This window comes from Pongo pygmaeus, chromosome 2, assembly GCF_028885625.2.
Source record: "Pongo pygmaeus isolate AG05252 chromosome 2, NHGRI_mPonPyg2-v2.0_pri, whole genome shotgun sequence".
In the NCBI taxonomy this organism is placed as follows: domain Eukaryota; kingdom Metazoa; phylum Chordata; class Mammalia; order Primates; family Hominidae; genus Pongo; species Pongo pygmaeus.
The window spans coordinates 95,027,367-95,045,042 of record NC_085930.1 but is presented as its reverse complement, the minus strand read 5'-3'; positions in this window follow the sequence as shown (position 1 = coordinate 95,045,042).

Genomic DNA, 17,676 nt, shown 5'->3' with positions numbered 1-17,676 from the left:
GAGAGAGGATTTTTTCTTTTTTTTTGAGGCAGAGTCTTACTCTGTCACCCAGGCTGGCTAGAGTGCGGTGGTGGGATCTCAGCTCACTGCAACCTCTGCCTCCCAGGTTCAAGCAATTCTCCTGCCCCAGCCTCCTAAGTAGCTGGGTCTACAGGCATGCGCCACCATGCCCGGCTATTTTTTGTATTTTTACTAGAGATAGGGTTTGACCATGTTGGCCAGGCTGGTCTCAAACTCCTGACCTCAAGTGATCTGCCACCTCAACCTCCCAAAGTGCTGGGATTACAGATGGGAGGCACCGCACCCTGCCTGTGAGGGGATCTTTAAACTACATTTTTATGATTATTCTCATCTTGTCCTGGAGTTTGTACTGTAGTCTGGCCTCTCTCTCAGTGGGACTAGAAAACACAGCGCCCAGCAGCTACTGTGGCTGCCAGGCTCATGCTATGAGCTCCATAAATACTTGCTGACTGACGGATTGTACATCTCACACGTGATTTTGCATTTTCACATACTTTTGTGTCTGGTTTAGACGTGCCAGAAAAAGTGAGAGGTTGCTGGTAGCGTTGTTTTCTCTAAAAAATAGAAGTCCTTCTAGTTTTGCTTAAAAAAAAAATTGCCTATTGATATTCCTTCAACTCTTCCTTCATTTTGCCTTCCCAGTTAGTTCCCAGTCTAATCCACTTAGGGTGAAACCCCCTGCAGGGGTTTGACAAGACAGATAGACCTGGGTTTTAAACTCCAGCTCTGATGCTTGCTGTTCATGTGACCTGAGCTGGTCACATACCTCCCTGAGCTTCTGTTTCCTCCTCCATAAAACAGGGGCAATAATGCAACCAACTTTAGGGATATTGTGAATGTATGCAGTAGGCACTCAATGGCTAATTCCTTTCTCTGATAATTAAATCAACCTCATCGTCAATTTAAACTTTAAACTTAAGGTCCTTCTGAAAACTCTTTAAGAATGCCATCCCTTTGGATGGATTTAGGAATTCATGTTTACCAATACAGCTAAAATCTGATGTATCAGTAAGATGTTTGCAGTTGCAAGGAAGAGAAAATACTGACCCAAACTGGCATAAACAGTAAGAAAAGACATTATTCAAAGGTGTGAAGGTTGATTCACTGGCTCAATGGTAGCAGTTAAGACTCAGTCTTGAACTCCTGGGCCTGAGACCCTCCCGCCTCAGCCTCCCAAAGCGCTGGGATTACAGGTGTGAGCCACTGCTCCCAGCCTGATCCAGGATTTTCCATCTGTTTTCCAGTTTCCTCTAGAGTAGGCTGCGTATGCTGGAGCTGCAGGTGAACACAGGGTGTTTAGACATAGCAACATACAGAGATAGAACAGGTGCCTTTATTTTAGTGTCCCCTTCTCAGGAGTCAGGAATTCCTTCTCAGAAACCTCCCATCAGATATATCCTCGGGTTTTAATGGGCAGAACTGGGTCACATGCTAGAGTCTGATGGTACCACTAAGAGGGAATAAAACCAATTAGGATTTATCTCTGAGCTAGGGATGAAGCGACCATTTTCTAAGTCATGTTGTGGGGGATGGCCCCTTGAACAAAATCCAGGTTCTATCAGCAAAGAAAAATGGAGAGGATTATTTTGATTGCCTCCTCTTCATCCCATTAGTGAGGGAGGGATTCCTAGCTAGGGTTATGGGGTGACCGAACACTACACTGGCCAGGTGGGATTGAGACAGCTTACTCATCACATATACTCACAGCCCAGGGGAGGGGGACACAGGACCACATGGGGGTTGCACCCGGGAACAGAGTAAACAATCAGGGGCTCTGGGAGGCAGGCTTTGTAGTTTTAAGAGGGCGAAGTGCTCTTTAGTCCCTACAGGAGGGAGTGATTGGCTTTTGGAATAATTCTGTGGGCTGGCAGGAAGTGAAACCTCCTACTCAGTGATAAGCAGAAACTGTGCCTTGTCCCTTAAATAAGGAAGATTATTTGGCCAGGGGACCATATCTACAGGAACATAGTGGGGAACAGGACTTGTTTGTTAGGCCATTTGAGGCCCTTTCATTTTACCAGATGTCAAGACAGCACATAATATTGAACTTTAATTTTAGGTCTTACATACACAGGCAGGGATGGATGTGGGCTACATATGCACAATCTCCCTTCCTGCATTCCTTTATCCATCCATCCATTCATCCATCCATCTATCCAACCATCCATCTATCCATCCATCCATACAGCCACCCACCCACCAACCCACCTATCTATTCTGTAGGGATTCCACAAATGATTGATTGAGGCAGCCTAAACATTCTGACTACATCTCTTGTTTTTCATGAGTCCTGGTCATAGTTGTTTGTGGGTAGTCAACATTGGAATCAGCCCTTCTGACCTGTGGCCAACTCTTCACCCTTTTCAACTCTGCACTAGTCCATAGGTCAGCTCATTGACCCTAGCATATGCTTTTCTCCGTTCTGCTTCTGATTTTGCTGGAACCATCGCTTTCTTCTTTGCCTGTCTAAATTCTACCCTTCCTTGAGCCAAGTCCCTCATCATCCATACACACTTTCACTCCCCGTCCTGAATTCTGATCTTGTCAGCCCAAAGCCTTTGTGGCAGCCGCTGTATGCAAACACGTAACCATGCACTACTGTGTGTCCCTGCATCTCCTGGGGATTGATCTTTCCTGTTTTGCTGCCATTTCTGATTTTATTGGTATGTTTTCTCTCCAGCCTCATCGTGAGCTCTCTGAGGGTCGGGGCTGTATCCTGCACACCCCTGCACCCCCTTCATTGCATGGGAGTGGGGAAGGGACAGCACAGCACCTTCTTATGCTCCTAAACCTCCATAGACATTTTCTGATTTAATTTGAATCATCAAATTCCTTTTAAGAATATTTTAAATGTAAATACAAAAAGCAGTTTGAGTAGAATCTCTAAATGAACATTTATCTAGCATCTAGCACATAGAAGGCACACAATAAAAAAAGTGTTGAAATGATGAATAAAACACCTCAATGGCCATAAACATAATTTTTTTTCGAGAAGTAATCTCGCTCTGTCACCCAGGCTGGAGTGCTGTGGTACGATCTCAGCTCACTGCAACCTCCGCCTTCTGGGTTCAAGCGATTCTCCTGCCTCAGCCTCCCAAGTAGCTGGGATTAGAGGGATGTGCCACCACACCCAGCTAATTTTTGTATTTTTAGTAGAGACGGGGTTTTACCTTGTTGGCCAGGCTGATCTCAAACTCCTGACCTCAAGTGATTCACCCGCTTCAGCCTCCCAAAGTGCTGGGATTACAGGTGTGAGCCACTGTGCCCGGCTCTTGTTATTATTTTTTAAAGGCTAAATATTGATGGATATGCAGAATTTCAGGGCTCCCAGAAACTATTTCTCTCTCTTAATCTAAGCTACTATTTTACTGGCTTCAATCCTTTGCACATATCTTTATATTTTTTTTGTTATCTATGTTATCTTGTGGTATTATTAATGTTTCTTTTTTATTTGTTTGGTTTGTTTTGTCTTTTGGGATGGAATCTCGCTCTGTCACCCAGGCTGGAATGCAGTGGCGCAACCTCGGCTCGCTGCAACCTCCGCCTCCCGGGTTCAAGCGGTTCTCCTGCCTCAGCCTCTCAAGTAGCTGGGATTACAGGCGCCTGCCACCATGCCTGGCTAACTTTTGTACTTTTAGTAGAGATGGGATTTCACCATCTTGACTAGGCTTGTCTTGAACTCCTGACCTCGTGATCCACCCGCCTCAGCCTCCCAAAGTGCTGGGATTACAGGTGTGAGCCATCGCGCTGGGCCTAATGTTTCTTTAAATTGATTAATTTTAAAACTTAGTCCAGATCTAAGCAATAGTATTTGTGACATCATTGGCATGATGTGCTAGTTATTTTCATGTATCTAATTAAAAATACACAATTAAGATAGCAAATAGTTATCTATACACACAAAATTCTTTCTTTCTTTTTTTTTTTTTCGCTCTTGTTGCCCAGGCTGGAGTGCAATGGCACGATCTCGGCTCACCGCAACCTCCGCCTCCCGGTTTCAAGCGATTCTCCTGCCTCAGCCTCCTGAGTGGCTGGGATTACAGGCATGTACCACCATGCCCAGATTTTTTTTTTGTATTTTTAGTAGAGAGGGGGTTTCTCCATGTTGGTCAGGGTGGTCTCAAACTCCTGACCTCAGGTGATCTGTCTGTCTCGGCCTCCCAAAGTGCTGGGATTACAGGCATGAGCCACCGCGCCTGAACAATTCTTTCTTTCTTAAACATGATATGTAATGGTTGTATATATTCTGGGGCTACATGTGATATTTTGGTACATGTATACAATGTGGAATGATCAAATTAGGGTAATTGGGATATCCATCACCTCAAGCACTTACCTTTTCCTTGTGTTGGAAACATTGTAATTCTCTCTTCCAGCTATTTTGAGATACACAATAAATTATTGTTTTGTTTTGTTTTGTTTTTTGAGACAGAGTTTTTGCTCTTGTTGCCCAGGCTGGAGTGCAATGGCACCATCTCGGCTCACTGCAACCTCCACCTCCTGGGTTCAAGCGATTCTCCTGCCTCAGCCTCCCGAGTAGCTGAGATTATAGGCACGTGCCACCACATCCAGCTAATTTTGTATTTTTAGTAGAGATGGGGTTTCTCAATGTTGGTCAGGCTGGTCTCGAACTCCCGATCTCAGGTGATCTGCCAGCCTTGGCCTCCCAAAATGCTGGGATTATAGGCGTAAGAATTTTTTTTTTTTTTCTCTTGTTGCCCAAGCTAGAGTGCAATGGCACGATCTCGGCTCACCGCAACCTCCGCCTCCCGGGTTCAAGCGATTCTCCTGCCTCAGCCTCCTGAGTAGCTGGAATTACAGGCAAGTGCCACAACGGTGGCTAATTTTTGTATTTTTAGTAGAGATGGGGTTTCTCCATGTTGGTCAGGCTGGTCTTGAACTCCTGACCTCAGGTGATCCACCCACCTCGGCCTCCCAAAGTGCTGGGATTACAGGCATGAGCCACCGTGCCTGGCCAATAAATTATTGTTAACTATAATTTCCCTACTGCACTATCAAATACTAGAATGTATTCCTCCCATCTAACTGTATTTTTGTAACCATTAATCAACCTCTCTTCATCCCCCCTACCTTCCCGGCCTCTGGTGACCACCATTCTACTCTCTACCTCCATGAGATCCACGTTTTTAGCTCCCACATATGAATAAGAATATGTGGTATTTGTCTTTCTGTGCCTGGCTTATATGATCATAATGACCTCCTCCAGTTCCATCCATGATGCTGCAAATGACAGGATTTCATTCTTCTTTATGGCTGAAGAATATTTCATTGTGTATGTATACCATATTTTCTTTATCCATTCATCCATTGATGGACACACAGGTTGATTCCATATCTTGGCTGTTGTAAATAGTGCTGCAATAAACATAGGAGTGCAGATATCTCTGACATACTGATTTCCTTTCTTTTGGGTATATACACTGCAGTGGGATTGCTAGATCATATGGTAGTTCTATTTTTAGTTTTTTGAGGAACTTCCATACTGTTCTCCATAGTGGCTTTCCCACATAATTTACTTTCCCACCAACAGTATACAACTGTTCCCCCTTTCCCACATCCTTGCCAGCATTTGTTATTTTTTGTTTTTTTGATAACAGACATTTTAATTGGGGTGAGGTCATATTTTATTGTGATTTTGATTTGCATATCCCTGATGATTAGTGATGTTGAGCATTTTCTCATGTGCCTTTTGGCCATTTGTATGTCTTCTTTTGAGAAGTGTGTATTCATATATTTTGCCCACTTTTATTGGATTATTTGTTTGTTTGTTTGTTTGTTTTGCTATTGAGTTGTTTGAGTTCCTTATATATTCTGGTTATTAATCCCTTGTTGGATGGTGATATGGTTTGGCTGTGTCCTCACCCAAATGTCAACTTGGATTGTATCTCCAGAATTCCCACATGTTGTGAGAGGGACCCAGGAGGAGGTAATCATTACCTGGGGACAGGAGGTAATGATTACCTCCTCCTGGGTCCCGTGCTATTCTTGTGATTGTGGATAAGTCTCACAAGATCTGATGGGTTTATCAGGGGTTTCTGCCTTTGCTTCTTCCTCATTTTCTCTTGTCACTGCCATGTAAGAAGAACTTTTCACCTTCTGCCATGATTCTGAGGCCTCCCCAGCCATGTGGAACTGTAAGTCCAACTAAACCTTTTTTGTTCCCAGTTTCGGGTATGTCTTTATCAGTAGCATGAAAATGAACTAATACAGACGGTGTCTCAGTCTGTGTAGTGTTCCTATAAAGGAATACCTGAAGCTGGGTTGTTTATAAAGAAAAGAGGTTTCTTTGGCTCACGGTTCTGCAGGCTATACAAGAAGCGTGGCACCAGCATCTGTTTCTAGTGAGGCCTTCAGGCTGCTTCTACCCATGGCAGAAGGCAAAAGGGAGCTGGCATTGCCAGAGAGAGGAAGTAAGAGAGAGGGGAGGCAGGTGCCAGGCTCTTTCTAAACAATCAGCTCCCACAGGAGCTAATAGAGCGCACACTCCTTACTGTGAGGTCAACACCAAGCCATTTATCAAGGATCTGCCCCTATAACCCACTGGAAGTGGACCTTCCAATTAGGCTTCGCCTCCAACCTTGGGGTCAATTTCAACATGAGGCTTTTGAGGGTCAAATATCCAAATATTTTGCAAATGTTTTCTCCCATTCTGAAGGTTGTCTCTTCACTTTGTTAATTTTTTGCTTTTGTTGCCTGTGCTTTTGAGGTCTTACTCAAAAAATCTTTGTTCAGACCACTGTCCTGTAGTGTTTTCCCAATGTTTCCTTCTAGTAGTTTCAGAGTTGTAGGCCTTACATTTAAGTCTTTAATCCATTTTGAGTTGATTTTTGTGTATAGTGAAAGATGGAGATCTAGTTTTATTTTTCTGCATATGGATATCCAGTTTTCCCAGCACCATTTATTAGAGACAGCCCTTTCCCCAGTGTATGTTCTTGGTGCCTTTGTGGAAATCAGTTGGCTGTAAATGCATGGATTTATTTCTGGGTTCTTGATTTTGTTCCACTGGTCTATGTGTCTGTTTTTATGCCAGTGGAATGCTGTTTTGGTTACTATAGCTTTGTAGTATAATTTGAAATCAAGTAGTGTGATGCTTCCAACTTTGTTCTTTTTGCTTAGGATTGCTTTAGCTATTTGGGGTATTTTGTGGTTCCACATTCTTTTAGGATTCTTTTTTCTTTCTTTCTTTTTTTTTTTTTTTTTTGAGACAGAGTTTTGCTCTTGTTGCCCTGGCTGAAGTGCAATGGCACAATCTCAGCTCACCACAACCTCCACCTCCCAGGTTCAAGCAATTCTCCTGCCTCAGCCTCCTGAGTAGCTGGGATTACAGGCATGTGCCACCACACCTGGCTAATTTTGTATTTTTAGTAGAGACAGGGTTTTTCCGTGTTGGTCAGGCTGGTGTCGAACTCCTGAACTCAAGTGATCCTCTCACCTCAGCCTCCCAAAGTGTTGGGATTATAGGCTTGAGCCACTGTGCCCAGCCAGGATTCTTTTTTCTAATTCTGTGAAGAATGTCGTTGTTATTTTGAGAGACATTGCATTGAATCTGTAGATCACTTTGGGTAGTATAGACATTTTAATAATATTAATTTTTCCAATCCATGAACATGGGATATCTTTCCATTTTTTGTGTCCTCTTAAATTTCTTTCATCACTGTTTTGTAGTTTTCTTTGTACAGATCTTCTTTTTTCTTTTGAGACAGGGTTTCATTCCAGTGCCCAGGCTGGAGTGTGGTGGTGTGATCATGACTAACTGCAACCTCAACCTCCTGGGCACAGGTGATCCTCCTATCTCAGCCTCCCAAGTAGTTGGGACTTCAGGTGCATGCCACCATGCCTAGCTAATTTTTTGTACTTTTTGTAGAGATGGGGTTTCACCATGTTGCTCAGGCTGGTCTCAAACTCCTGAACACAAGCAATATGCCCCCCTTGGCCTCCCAAAGTGCTGTGACTATAGGCATGAGCTGCCATGCCTGGCCCTGTTTCTTTGGTTAAATTTACTCCTAGGTATTTTATTTTTTTTGTAGCTATTATAAATAAAATTGCTTTCTTGATTTCTTTTTAGATTGATCACTGTTAGCATACAGAAGCATTACTAATTTTTGCATGTTGATTTTGTATTCTGGAACTTTACTAAATTCATTGATCAGTTCTAAGGTTTTTTTCATGGAGTCTTTAGGCTTTTGTAAATATAAGATCATGTTATTTGCAAACAAAGATTATTTGACTTTTTCCTTTTCAATTTGAATGTCCTTGATGTATTTCTCTACCTTCTAGTACTATGTTGAATAAAAGTGGCGAAAGTGGGCATACTTGTCTTTTTCCAAATCTTAGTGGAAAGGCTTTTAATTTTTCCCTGTTCAGCTGTAGGCTCGTCATATATGCCCTTTACTGTGTTAAGGTATGTTCCTTCTATACCCGATTTGTTGAGGGTTTTTATCATGAAGGAATATTGACTTTTGTCTGTTTTTTTCAGCATCTATGGAAATGCTAATATGGTTTTTGTCCTTGATTCTGATGATGTATGTATCATGTTTATTGATTTGCATATGCTGAACCATCCTTGCATCCCTGGGGTGAATCCCCTTTGATTATGGTGAATAATCTTTTTAATGTGTTGTTGAATTCTGTTTGCTAGTATTTTGTTGAGGAACTAAAGTTGTTTCATGTGCCACCCTTGGAAAACTCTAATCTGGCAATGTTCATATCTATATGTTTTATGATTAAAAAACCAGTTATGGCCGAGGCAGGCAAATCACGAGGTCAGGAGTTCAAGACTAGCCTGGCCAATATGGTGAAACCCCGTCTCTACTAAAAACAGAAAAATTAGCCAGGCATGGTGGCATGCGCCTGTACTCCCAGCTACTCAGGAGGCTGATGCAGAAGAATCGCTTGAACCCCCGAGGCGGAAGTTGCAGTGAGCCGAGATCGTGCCACTGCACTCCAGCCTGGGTGACAGAGCGAGATTCCGTCTCAAAACAAAAATAAAAACAAAAACCAGTTATAACACAAAAGACTATTATTGTTTTTCTCCTGTTGTATGCTTCCACTTATTTAAAAATTTTGGTAAAGGCAAAACTCTAAACTCTAGGGACAGAAAGCAGATCAATGGTTGTCTGGGGCTGAGGATGGGAGTAAGGATTGACCATCAAAAGGGACTGACTTTGAACAAGAGAAGTTTTTGGAGCAAAGGAAGAATTCTAAAACTGGATAGTGGTCAGTCGTGTTGGCTCACGCCTGTCATCCCAGCACTTTAGGAGGCTGAGGCGGGTGGATCACCTGAGGTCAGGAGTTCGAGACCAGCCTGGCCAATATGGTGAAGCCCTGTCTCTAATAAAAATACAAAAATTAGCCAGGCATGGTGGTGGGTGCCTGTAATTCCAGCTACTCAGGAGGCTGAGGCAGGAGAATCCCTTGAACCCAGGAATCAGAGGTTACAGTGAGCCGAGAATGTGACATTGCACTCCAGCCTGGGCAACAAGAGCAAAACTCCATCTCAAAAAATAAACAGACAAATAAGTGAATGGTGGTGATGGTTGCACAACTGCATAAATTTAGAAGAAATCATCAAACTATATTTACAATGAATACATTGTATGGCTTGCAAATTATATCTCAAAGAGGAAGAAGGAGTCAGAGGAGAAAAGAAAACAAAATAAAGAAAGTAATGAAAAGATTAGCCAAGATGGGATATGAGGGGGCTCCTGGAGTACTGGTGCTGTTCTTTGTCTTTATCTGCATGTTGGTTACAAGGGTATGTTTACTTTGTGAAAATTCATTGAGCTGTTTTTGCTCTGTGCATATTTCTACATGGACATTATACCCCAGTAACAAAATTATACCTAAAAAAAAAATTCAGTCAAAATGGGGATGCTGTTTCTTCCTCATTATTACTTAAGTATTTAATGATATTTAAAGTTATTACTTTCCTGTTTATTACCGTGTATAATTACATCACTCTGCCACCTTAGTTTTACAATGTTAGGAGTTTAGGTTTTGTGTGTCTTAATTCAGAAAGGATTATAAAAAGATATATTTAATTAATCACACAAGTGCTATAAGAACGTCAGTGGAAGTCATTGTTCCTTAATTATTCATAGCAATTATCAAGGTGGACAATATCTCAACTTGCAACCAAAATAAATGGATGTTTTAAGAGGTCATGTTGGAACAATCAAATCATCAGTCTCAAAAAGTCCCCATCTCTCAGCCCAGTTCTCCTGCTGCCTGCCAGGGTTTCACTTCTATATTTATCTCTTCAAATCAGCAGTACAGCAATTAGTTATTACAATAAGAGCTACCAATTTATTGTGTGCCGACTTCATGCCAGGCACTGCATTATCAGAATTTTTCATACTTTAATTGTTTCATTTTAGTGTCATAACAACCCTGCATAGGAGTTGTTTATTCCATTTTACAGTTGAGGAAACTGAGGCTGAGAGGCTTTTGAGTGGGTCCGAGCCCTGGTTGCTGGTAAGTGACAGAGCCAGAGAGCAAGCTGGGGTCCCACCCAGTCATCTTGGGACCTGATGTCAGTAACAGGAAATAAGTGACATGTGTAAGGCAATTCTGAATCCCAAAACATGGCTCTTCATGCAGTTGCTATAGTTACTGCTCGACATGATGCTCTGTCTATCTCTCTTCTTTTTTTTTTTTTTTTTTTGCTGAGATGACAATGGATCCACTGTTAAGCCATTGAGGTGTTGAGCCCTCCAAACCCTGTATCGCCCCAAAACCCTAGGGACATTTTACTAGGGTTAAGATAGCGTTCTTGCCTTGTAATTATACTTTACATTTCAGAAGCTCCTATAACATTCACAGATCCAGTATTATGGCAACTTTACAAATATTATTATTGCATGTTGTATAAAACATAGGAGCTCTATAAAGGTAACTATATGGAGGAAAAAATACCTTTTTCCTTCTGTAGCAAAAGACAGCTTAACAAGAGAAAACTTACACACTTATGTAATATAAGTTTTGTGTGATGTGGAGGACTTCATAATGAACTAAATAAGGGCTTATGACTAGTTTCAGGGGAAGGTCAAAGAGTCCTTCCTGCATCTCAAATTCTTTCAGCTTAAAAATATCCAGTATACCGAGCTGCCATATTTTGGGGGAGCATATCCTGATCCCTGTCATAACCATATTTCAGACAGTCACGCAGAACTCCTTGACAAGGCAATATATTTGAGGTGGGGCGGGGACAGTGGGTCGGTGCCCCCTCATTGGGTTGAAGTTGAGGGTAGGCATCCAGGTAGGAAAAAGTGTGGAAAGAGAGGCCCTAGGACCCAGAGAGACCCAGCCTGGGAGGGATTGGACAGAAAAGGCAGAAGCAAGGCTTTGCAAGTGATTACACTCTTGCTAAACAACTAAACACATGCAGAGGAAATGACTTGGATTAGGAACAGGGCGGGAGGACAAACCAAGGCCTGAAATGTGTTACAGACAAGTGTTTGGGCGCACGGAGTTGAAAGGGTGAGACTTCAGAATCTGGAGTTGTTTTACGAGCCTTTTTCACACCAGCCGGTGATGCTATGGCTAGGCGGCTTTGTTTCCACCTGACATAAAAGGGGTCTCAAAGCCAGTAAACTTTTCAGAGGTGGCACGCTGAGACACTCCTGGGGCTGAAGACAGGAGCCAGAACTTCTGATTCCTGGGCTAATTTAAGATCCATTGTCTATAATTACAGAGTCATAATGGTGAAGAGGATGGTGACATCCAAAGACAACCACAGGGTCTCTCTCCTGACACTGGTGAGAACCAGATTTCTTTCCCTGGTTCTGTAGCTCCCAGCAGAGTTTTGGAAGCTGATTAAAGAGAAGGTTGGAAATAACAGGCAATTAGAAACCTTATTAAAAAAAGGAAAAACACTCTCATCAAACTTGCCAAAGCGTCTTAATGGCTGGATGTGGAGGAGGCATTGGAAACTGCTGGCTGCAAGGGTTACCTGTGCCAGAGGGTGGCCCGGAAGCTGAGGCAAGTGTGGAGAGGGACCGGGGCCAGTTCCCAGGGACAGAGAGTGCTAGGGGACTGTTTAGGAATTTATTTCCGAGTTGATGCACCCAGTGAGTAGAAAGCGAAAGAAGGCCATTTACAAGTCCTAAGAAAACCACAGCTGGTGAAACTGGTGGCACAAGGACCAAAGGAAAAGAAAGGGACACACACACACACCCATACACAGAAGAGACAGAGCCCATCACCAAGAGACGCAGAGTGGAGTGCATTTCCCCACTGGCCAGTTCCTTGACTGCTCAGAATATGCCACAACGGGTAGTTGGAAGGAGATCAGCAGAGATGAGGGTTCAGATAATCGATGCAACTCACTGCTTTAGGGTTCCTCACCTCCTGCAGTCCCTAGGGAACACCCCCAGCATGGCAGGGCTTGTGGGAGGTAATCTGAATGGCCATGTGTGGGCTGAGTGTGGGTTTGGCCCTCAGGTGACCTGCTTGGACTCTGATAGCAGTTGAGCAGCCCCCCGCTTTGGGGGTGCCTCCCTGCCCAGTGCACCCTCACAGCTCTCCTCCATCTGGGGCTGAAGCATGAACTCCCACCTTGCTCCCTCACAGGGCCTCCCATTTTATTTTAATTAATGAATTGGTAAATTATTTTATTTTTTGAGATGGGGTCTTGCTCTGTTTCCCAGGCTGGAATGCACTGGCGCAATCGCAGCTCACTGCAGCATCAGCCACCTCAAGCAATCCTCCCACCTCGTCCTCCTAAGTAGCTGGGACTATAGGCGCACATCACCATGCCCTGCTAATTTTTGCATTTTTTTGTAGGGATGGTGGGGGTGGGGTCTCATTTTGTTGCTCAGGCTGGTCTCGAACTCATGGGCTTAAGTGATCCATCCTTCTGCTTTGGCCTCCCAAAGTACTGGGATTACAGGTGTGAGCCACTGCGCCTGCCTAGGGCCTCCCATTTTAAAGCTCAAGAGGTTGTTTTGGAAAACCTTCTAAAGGGACCCAGACTGGTTTCTTTTTGCATTCCTGCTCCAGAATAATCTGAAAGCTCCCTGAGGCTTGAACTGGGAGAAGAGGGGCTCTACTTGACAGAGGCAAGGCAAGGCATGGAAGGAGGTGGGAAGGGGAACTCCACATTGCACGCAACCAGTCAAGAGCTTCAGCCTGCTCTTGCTCCTTGGGCTGTGTTACATTTCGTAGTTCCTTTTCCCCTCTTGTTTACTTTTTTCTCTTCATTGCTCTTTCATTTCTCTTCTCTCTAAAGCTGAGTGACCATCTCCTGAGGGCCAAGATTGTTGCAGGTGAAGAGAGATTCTGAATGGAGTCTGAGACACAGTTCTCTGTGTCAGGAGATCACAGTCCAGTTGGTACGGACTATTTCAAAACAGACGGAGTGTTTATGTGCTCAGCAGGAGCCAGCAGGGGGCTGGTTTGGGACCTCTGGCTTAGGCGGCGAGCAGACCTAAAGTAGAGGTGCAGGCCAGGGAGACCTCTCAAAGGAGAGGGGAGTGGTGCTGGTTCCTGATAGGGTGGCCAGGTAAAATACTGGATGCTTGTATCTACTGCAATATTTGGGACATACTTATATGAAAAAAATATTCGTTGTTTACCTGAAATTCAAATTTAACAGAGCATCCTGTATTTTCATTTGCTAAATCTGGCAAACCAAGTTGCTGATGAATAAACTGGAGTTAGCTGAGTGAATTGGGGGAAGAAAGGGAAGGGCATGCCTGAGAGGGAACAGCATGAGTGAACATCTGGAGGTCAGAGATCCCATAATTCATCTAAGGAAATGAACATTGTCCACATGCTGGAGTATGGAGTGCAAGAGGGCAGGAGGCAGTGCAGAGAATGCACCAAACCGTCACACAGCTGTTGAGTACATGCTAAGTGCCGGGTACCAGGTGAAGTTCTAGGGTGCAGTTATGAGCTAATGGGACACAGCCTCTGCCCTCAGGAAGCTCACAGTCCAGCTGAGAAGCAGGGAGGTGGAGAGAGGGAAGGACAGGCACTGTGGAAGTTATAGCTGGGGGAACTCAGCCTCCCTGGGAGGTCAGGGAAGACCTCCCTGAGGAGGTGACAATATGCTGAAGGATGAGGAGACAGGTATGCTAAGGGGTGGGGAAAGAGAGATCTAGGTCAAGGGAACCGCATAATGGAAGGCCCCGAAGTGAGAAAATGAGCAGTGGGTCCCAGGACCTAAAATGTGGCCAGAGAGGCTGGGCCCAGAGAGAGAGGAGAGGGGAGGAGGAAGGACCAGTGGGCAGGGACCAGACCACACTGCGGGGAGTTTCAACTGGACCCTGAAGGCAATGGGTGCCACTGAAGGAGTATAAAGCAGGCAGGGTGACACACAGCTTCGTGCTCTTACAGCTGACTCATGCTGGAGAGAGGATGACGGATGGGCAGTGTAGGGTCGGGGTGGAGGGAACGGGGGACACAAGGAGGGGGCTACTGCAGAGGTCTGAGATGGACACATTGCTGGCTTGGTGGTGGAGATGAAGAGGGAGAAGGAGAAATGGATCCAGGCTGCACTGAGGGGGAAGACTTGGCAGGGCTGGGTTCTCTGGCACTGGGAAGTGAGGGGGAGGGAGGAGCAGGCATGACTCAAAGCTTCTGGTCTGGGCAGATGGGAGGACGGAGGCACCATTTGCCGAGCTGAGCTGGGGACTTGGGAGGTTTGGGGGTGGTGAGGAGAGTTCAGGTTTGCACATGCTGAGGGTGAGGAAGCTGGCGGTGGACCCTGGTTCGATGGGCTGTGAGGAGGAGGAAACTGCAGGGAGCCGGCAGAACCATGTTCCAGTCTCTCCTGCCACACTTAGTCACGTGGCCTGGATCAATAACTTCACCTCTCTGTGCCTTCGCCTTCTCACGTATCCCGTCGGAGGTGGGGGTATTCTGCCCTCAGAGCTGTCGTGAGGGTGTGGTGGCAGCCTCCTGGTTTACGCCTTGTGGTGCCCTCCCACACTGTAGTAGGGTTGATCTGTGGGACCATAATCATGTGTGTCGCTTTTGAGGCTGGGTTATAAAAGACATTGTGGCTTCTATCTTGCTCTCTCTTGGGTCACTTGCTCTGGGGGACGTCAGCTGCCATGTTGTCAGGAGAGACTCTCATGACAAGGAATGAATCCCTTGTGCTGAACGCCACGTGAGTGAGTTTGGAAGGGAAGTCTCCAGGCTTCAGATGACTGCAGCCCCTGCCGCCAATTAGACTGCAAGCTCCTGTGGGACCCTGAGCTGCTTCCAAGTTCCTGACCCACAGAAACGGAGGGGAAAGCACTTGGAAGCTGTTTTAAGACCCTACCTTTTGGGATTATTTGTTATGTGGCAAAAGGTAACTGATACAGTGGGTAAAAGCACCTAGCACAGTACCTTGTACAGAATTGGGGCTATAGAACAGACAAGATCTATAGCTCTGGATTCAGGACAGAGGGTTGGGCCGGAGACAGGGATTTGGAAGCCTTTGGCTCAGACACAGTAAAGGAATCCATGGAGGTGGCTGAGCCATTCCATGGAGAGGGGTACATGGAAAGGAGGGGATGGTGTTGAACAGGAACTTGAGCATAAGTGTCGGGGTAAAGCAAGAGGAGCATCTTTGTAAGTCTGAGAGGAGGAGCTACGGAAGAAGGAGGAGAACGAGGAGAACACGCATCCTAGAAGCCAAGGGAAGGAGCTGTCCCCTGGCAGACGTCACTGCAGAGGCCTTGCTGCAGAGAGGCCTGAGCCATGCAGGTCAGAGGAGGTTCTTTGGGATTTAGTATCAAGGAGGATTCTGGTGACCCATTTAGATGGAGAGGTGGGCCCTGAGGCCAGATTGAATGTTACGGGTTGGGGTCTTAGGGGAAGTGGGGGACACAGCAAAGGAAGAGAGGGAGGGGGACACTGTGTCGAAGGAGAAGTCTGAAAATTCTTCAGTCAGACAGAGACCTGAGGCTGTTTATCTGCTGATGGGCATGGGAGATGGGGACTGGAGAGAGGGAGGGATGGAAGATCTGAGCCTGGAGAGGCTAAAGGGCGGGAGAAGGAATGGACTAGAGCCCAGGGAGGGGATCACCTGGACAGGAGGTGGAATCCCCCAGCCATCTCATGAGGGGAGGACAGTGCAATGCAGGTCATTCCAAAAGAGGGCAGAGGAGGGGTCCAGGGGGCTCCCACTGAAGGGGAAAGGTTTTCCTGACAAGTAGGAGGTGAGGTCGGCTAGGCAGTGAGAGTTGGGAGAAGAAGGGAGAGAGGGAGGGGACTCAGATCCCCACGCTTCATTCAGTTTTGTCAACTGCTGGTTTCCTTTGCCCTCCCAGCACTGTGCTGGGCTTGGTTCCTTCCTGTAACAGGTGTAGCTGCAATAATAAACAGCCCGCTCCAGGTCAGCCTGGCCCCAGGGCAGACCAGGATCAGTATCTTTACCACAGGAGCCTGGATACTTGGTGGCCACCTGGAAAAGAGAGGTGCAGAGGGTCAGGGGCAGCTGTAAACCAGAAGCCAGCCTTCCCCAGCAGGCTTGCAACCCTGAGCTCTATGGAGGCAAACAGCTTCCAATATAAATCCTTTCCACCCCCAACCCCCCAAACCAACAGATCCAGATGGTTTGCGGGAGAATCCTATAGAACATTCAAACTACAGAAAATCCCAGTCTAGTGAATAGACACTCATTCCTTAAGGTATGTTATGAGGCTCATGTAACTTTGATAGCAAAGCCAGACGAGGAGAGAATAAGAATGGAAAATAGTAGCATATCTCAGTCATCCACGTGGATACAAAAACCCTAAATGAAATATTAGCAAATGGAATCCTAAATGAAATATTAGCAAATGGAATCTAGCGGTATACTGAAAAAATAATACATCATGACGTGTGAAATTCTTTGAATAAAAATGTATTGACTTAAAAAAATACATCATCAAGGTGAGTTTATCCCGGGAATACATGGATGGTTTAATATAGTAAGATCCATGGTAGTAATTCATTACATTGCAATGGGGGGAATCTCACATTGATAAAATTCAGCACTCATTCATAGTAAAGAAGAATAGTGCTTCCTTACCCTGATAAAGAATGTCTATCAAAAAATCCACAACAAACACTGTAGTTAATGGTGATATGTTAGAAGCAGTCAAGAACAGGTTAGAAATGCCCATTACCATCACTGCTCTTCAACATTGTGTGAGAGAATTTAGTCAGCACAGTACAGCAAGAAAAAGGAAAAAAAGGACAGGAAGATACCACACTGTTATGACTTGCAGACTCTATGATTATTTGCACAGCGAATTCAAGAGAAACTACAAACTTATTAGAACTGAAAGAATTCACTTTTGCTGAATATAAGATTATATAAAATCCAACTGCATTTCAATAGCCATCTATCAATTATAAAATACAAAAGTGAAAGTACAATTAGCACTAGTTATAAAAATTTTAAGACAGGAAGGACTAGGTCTGACAAAATCACCAACAAAATTAATCCATCAGTTTTTATATGGGGAAATAGAAGCCCTGAGAGGGGAAATGACTCTTTCAAGGACACCCAGTAAGTCAGAGGCAATTCTGGGTTTTCAGTGGCACCAAATTCTGGAGATCTGAGTATTGGGTAATTTTGGTATTGTCCTTCTATTAAAAAACAACAAAACCCAGTGGGGTGGGGCGGGGGGCAAAAAAAAAAAAAAAAGAAAAACC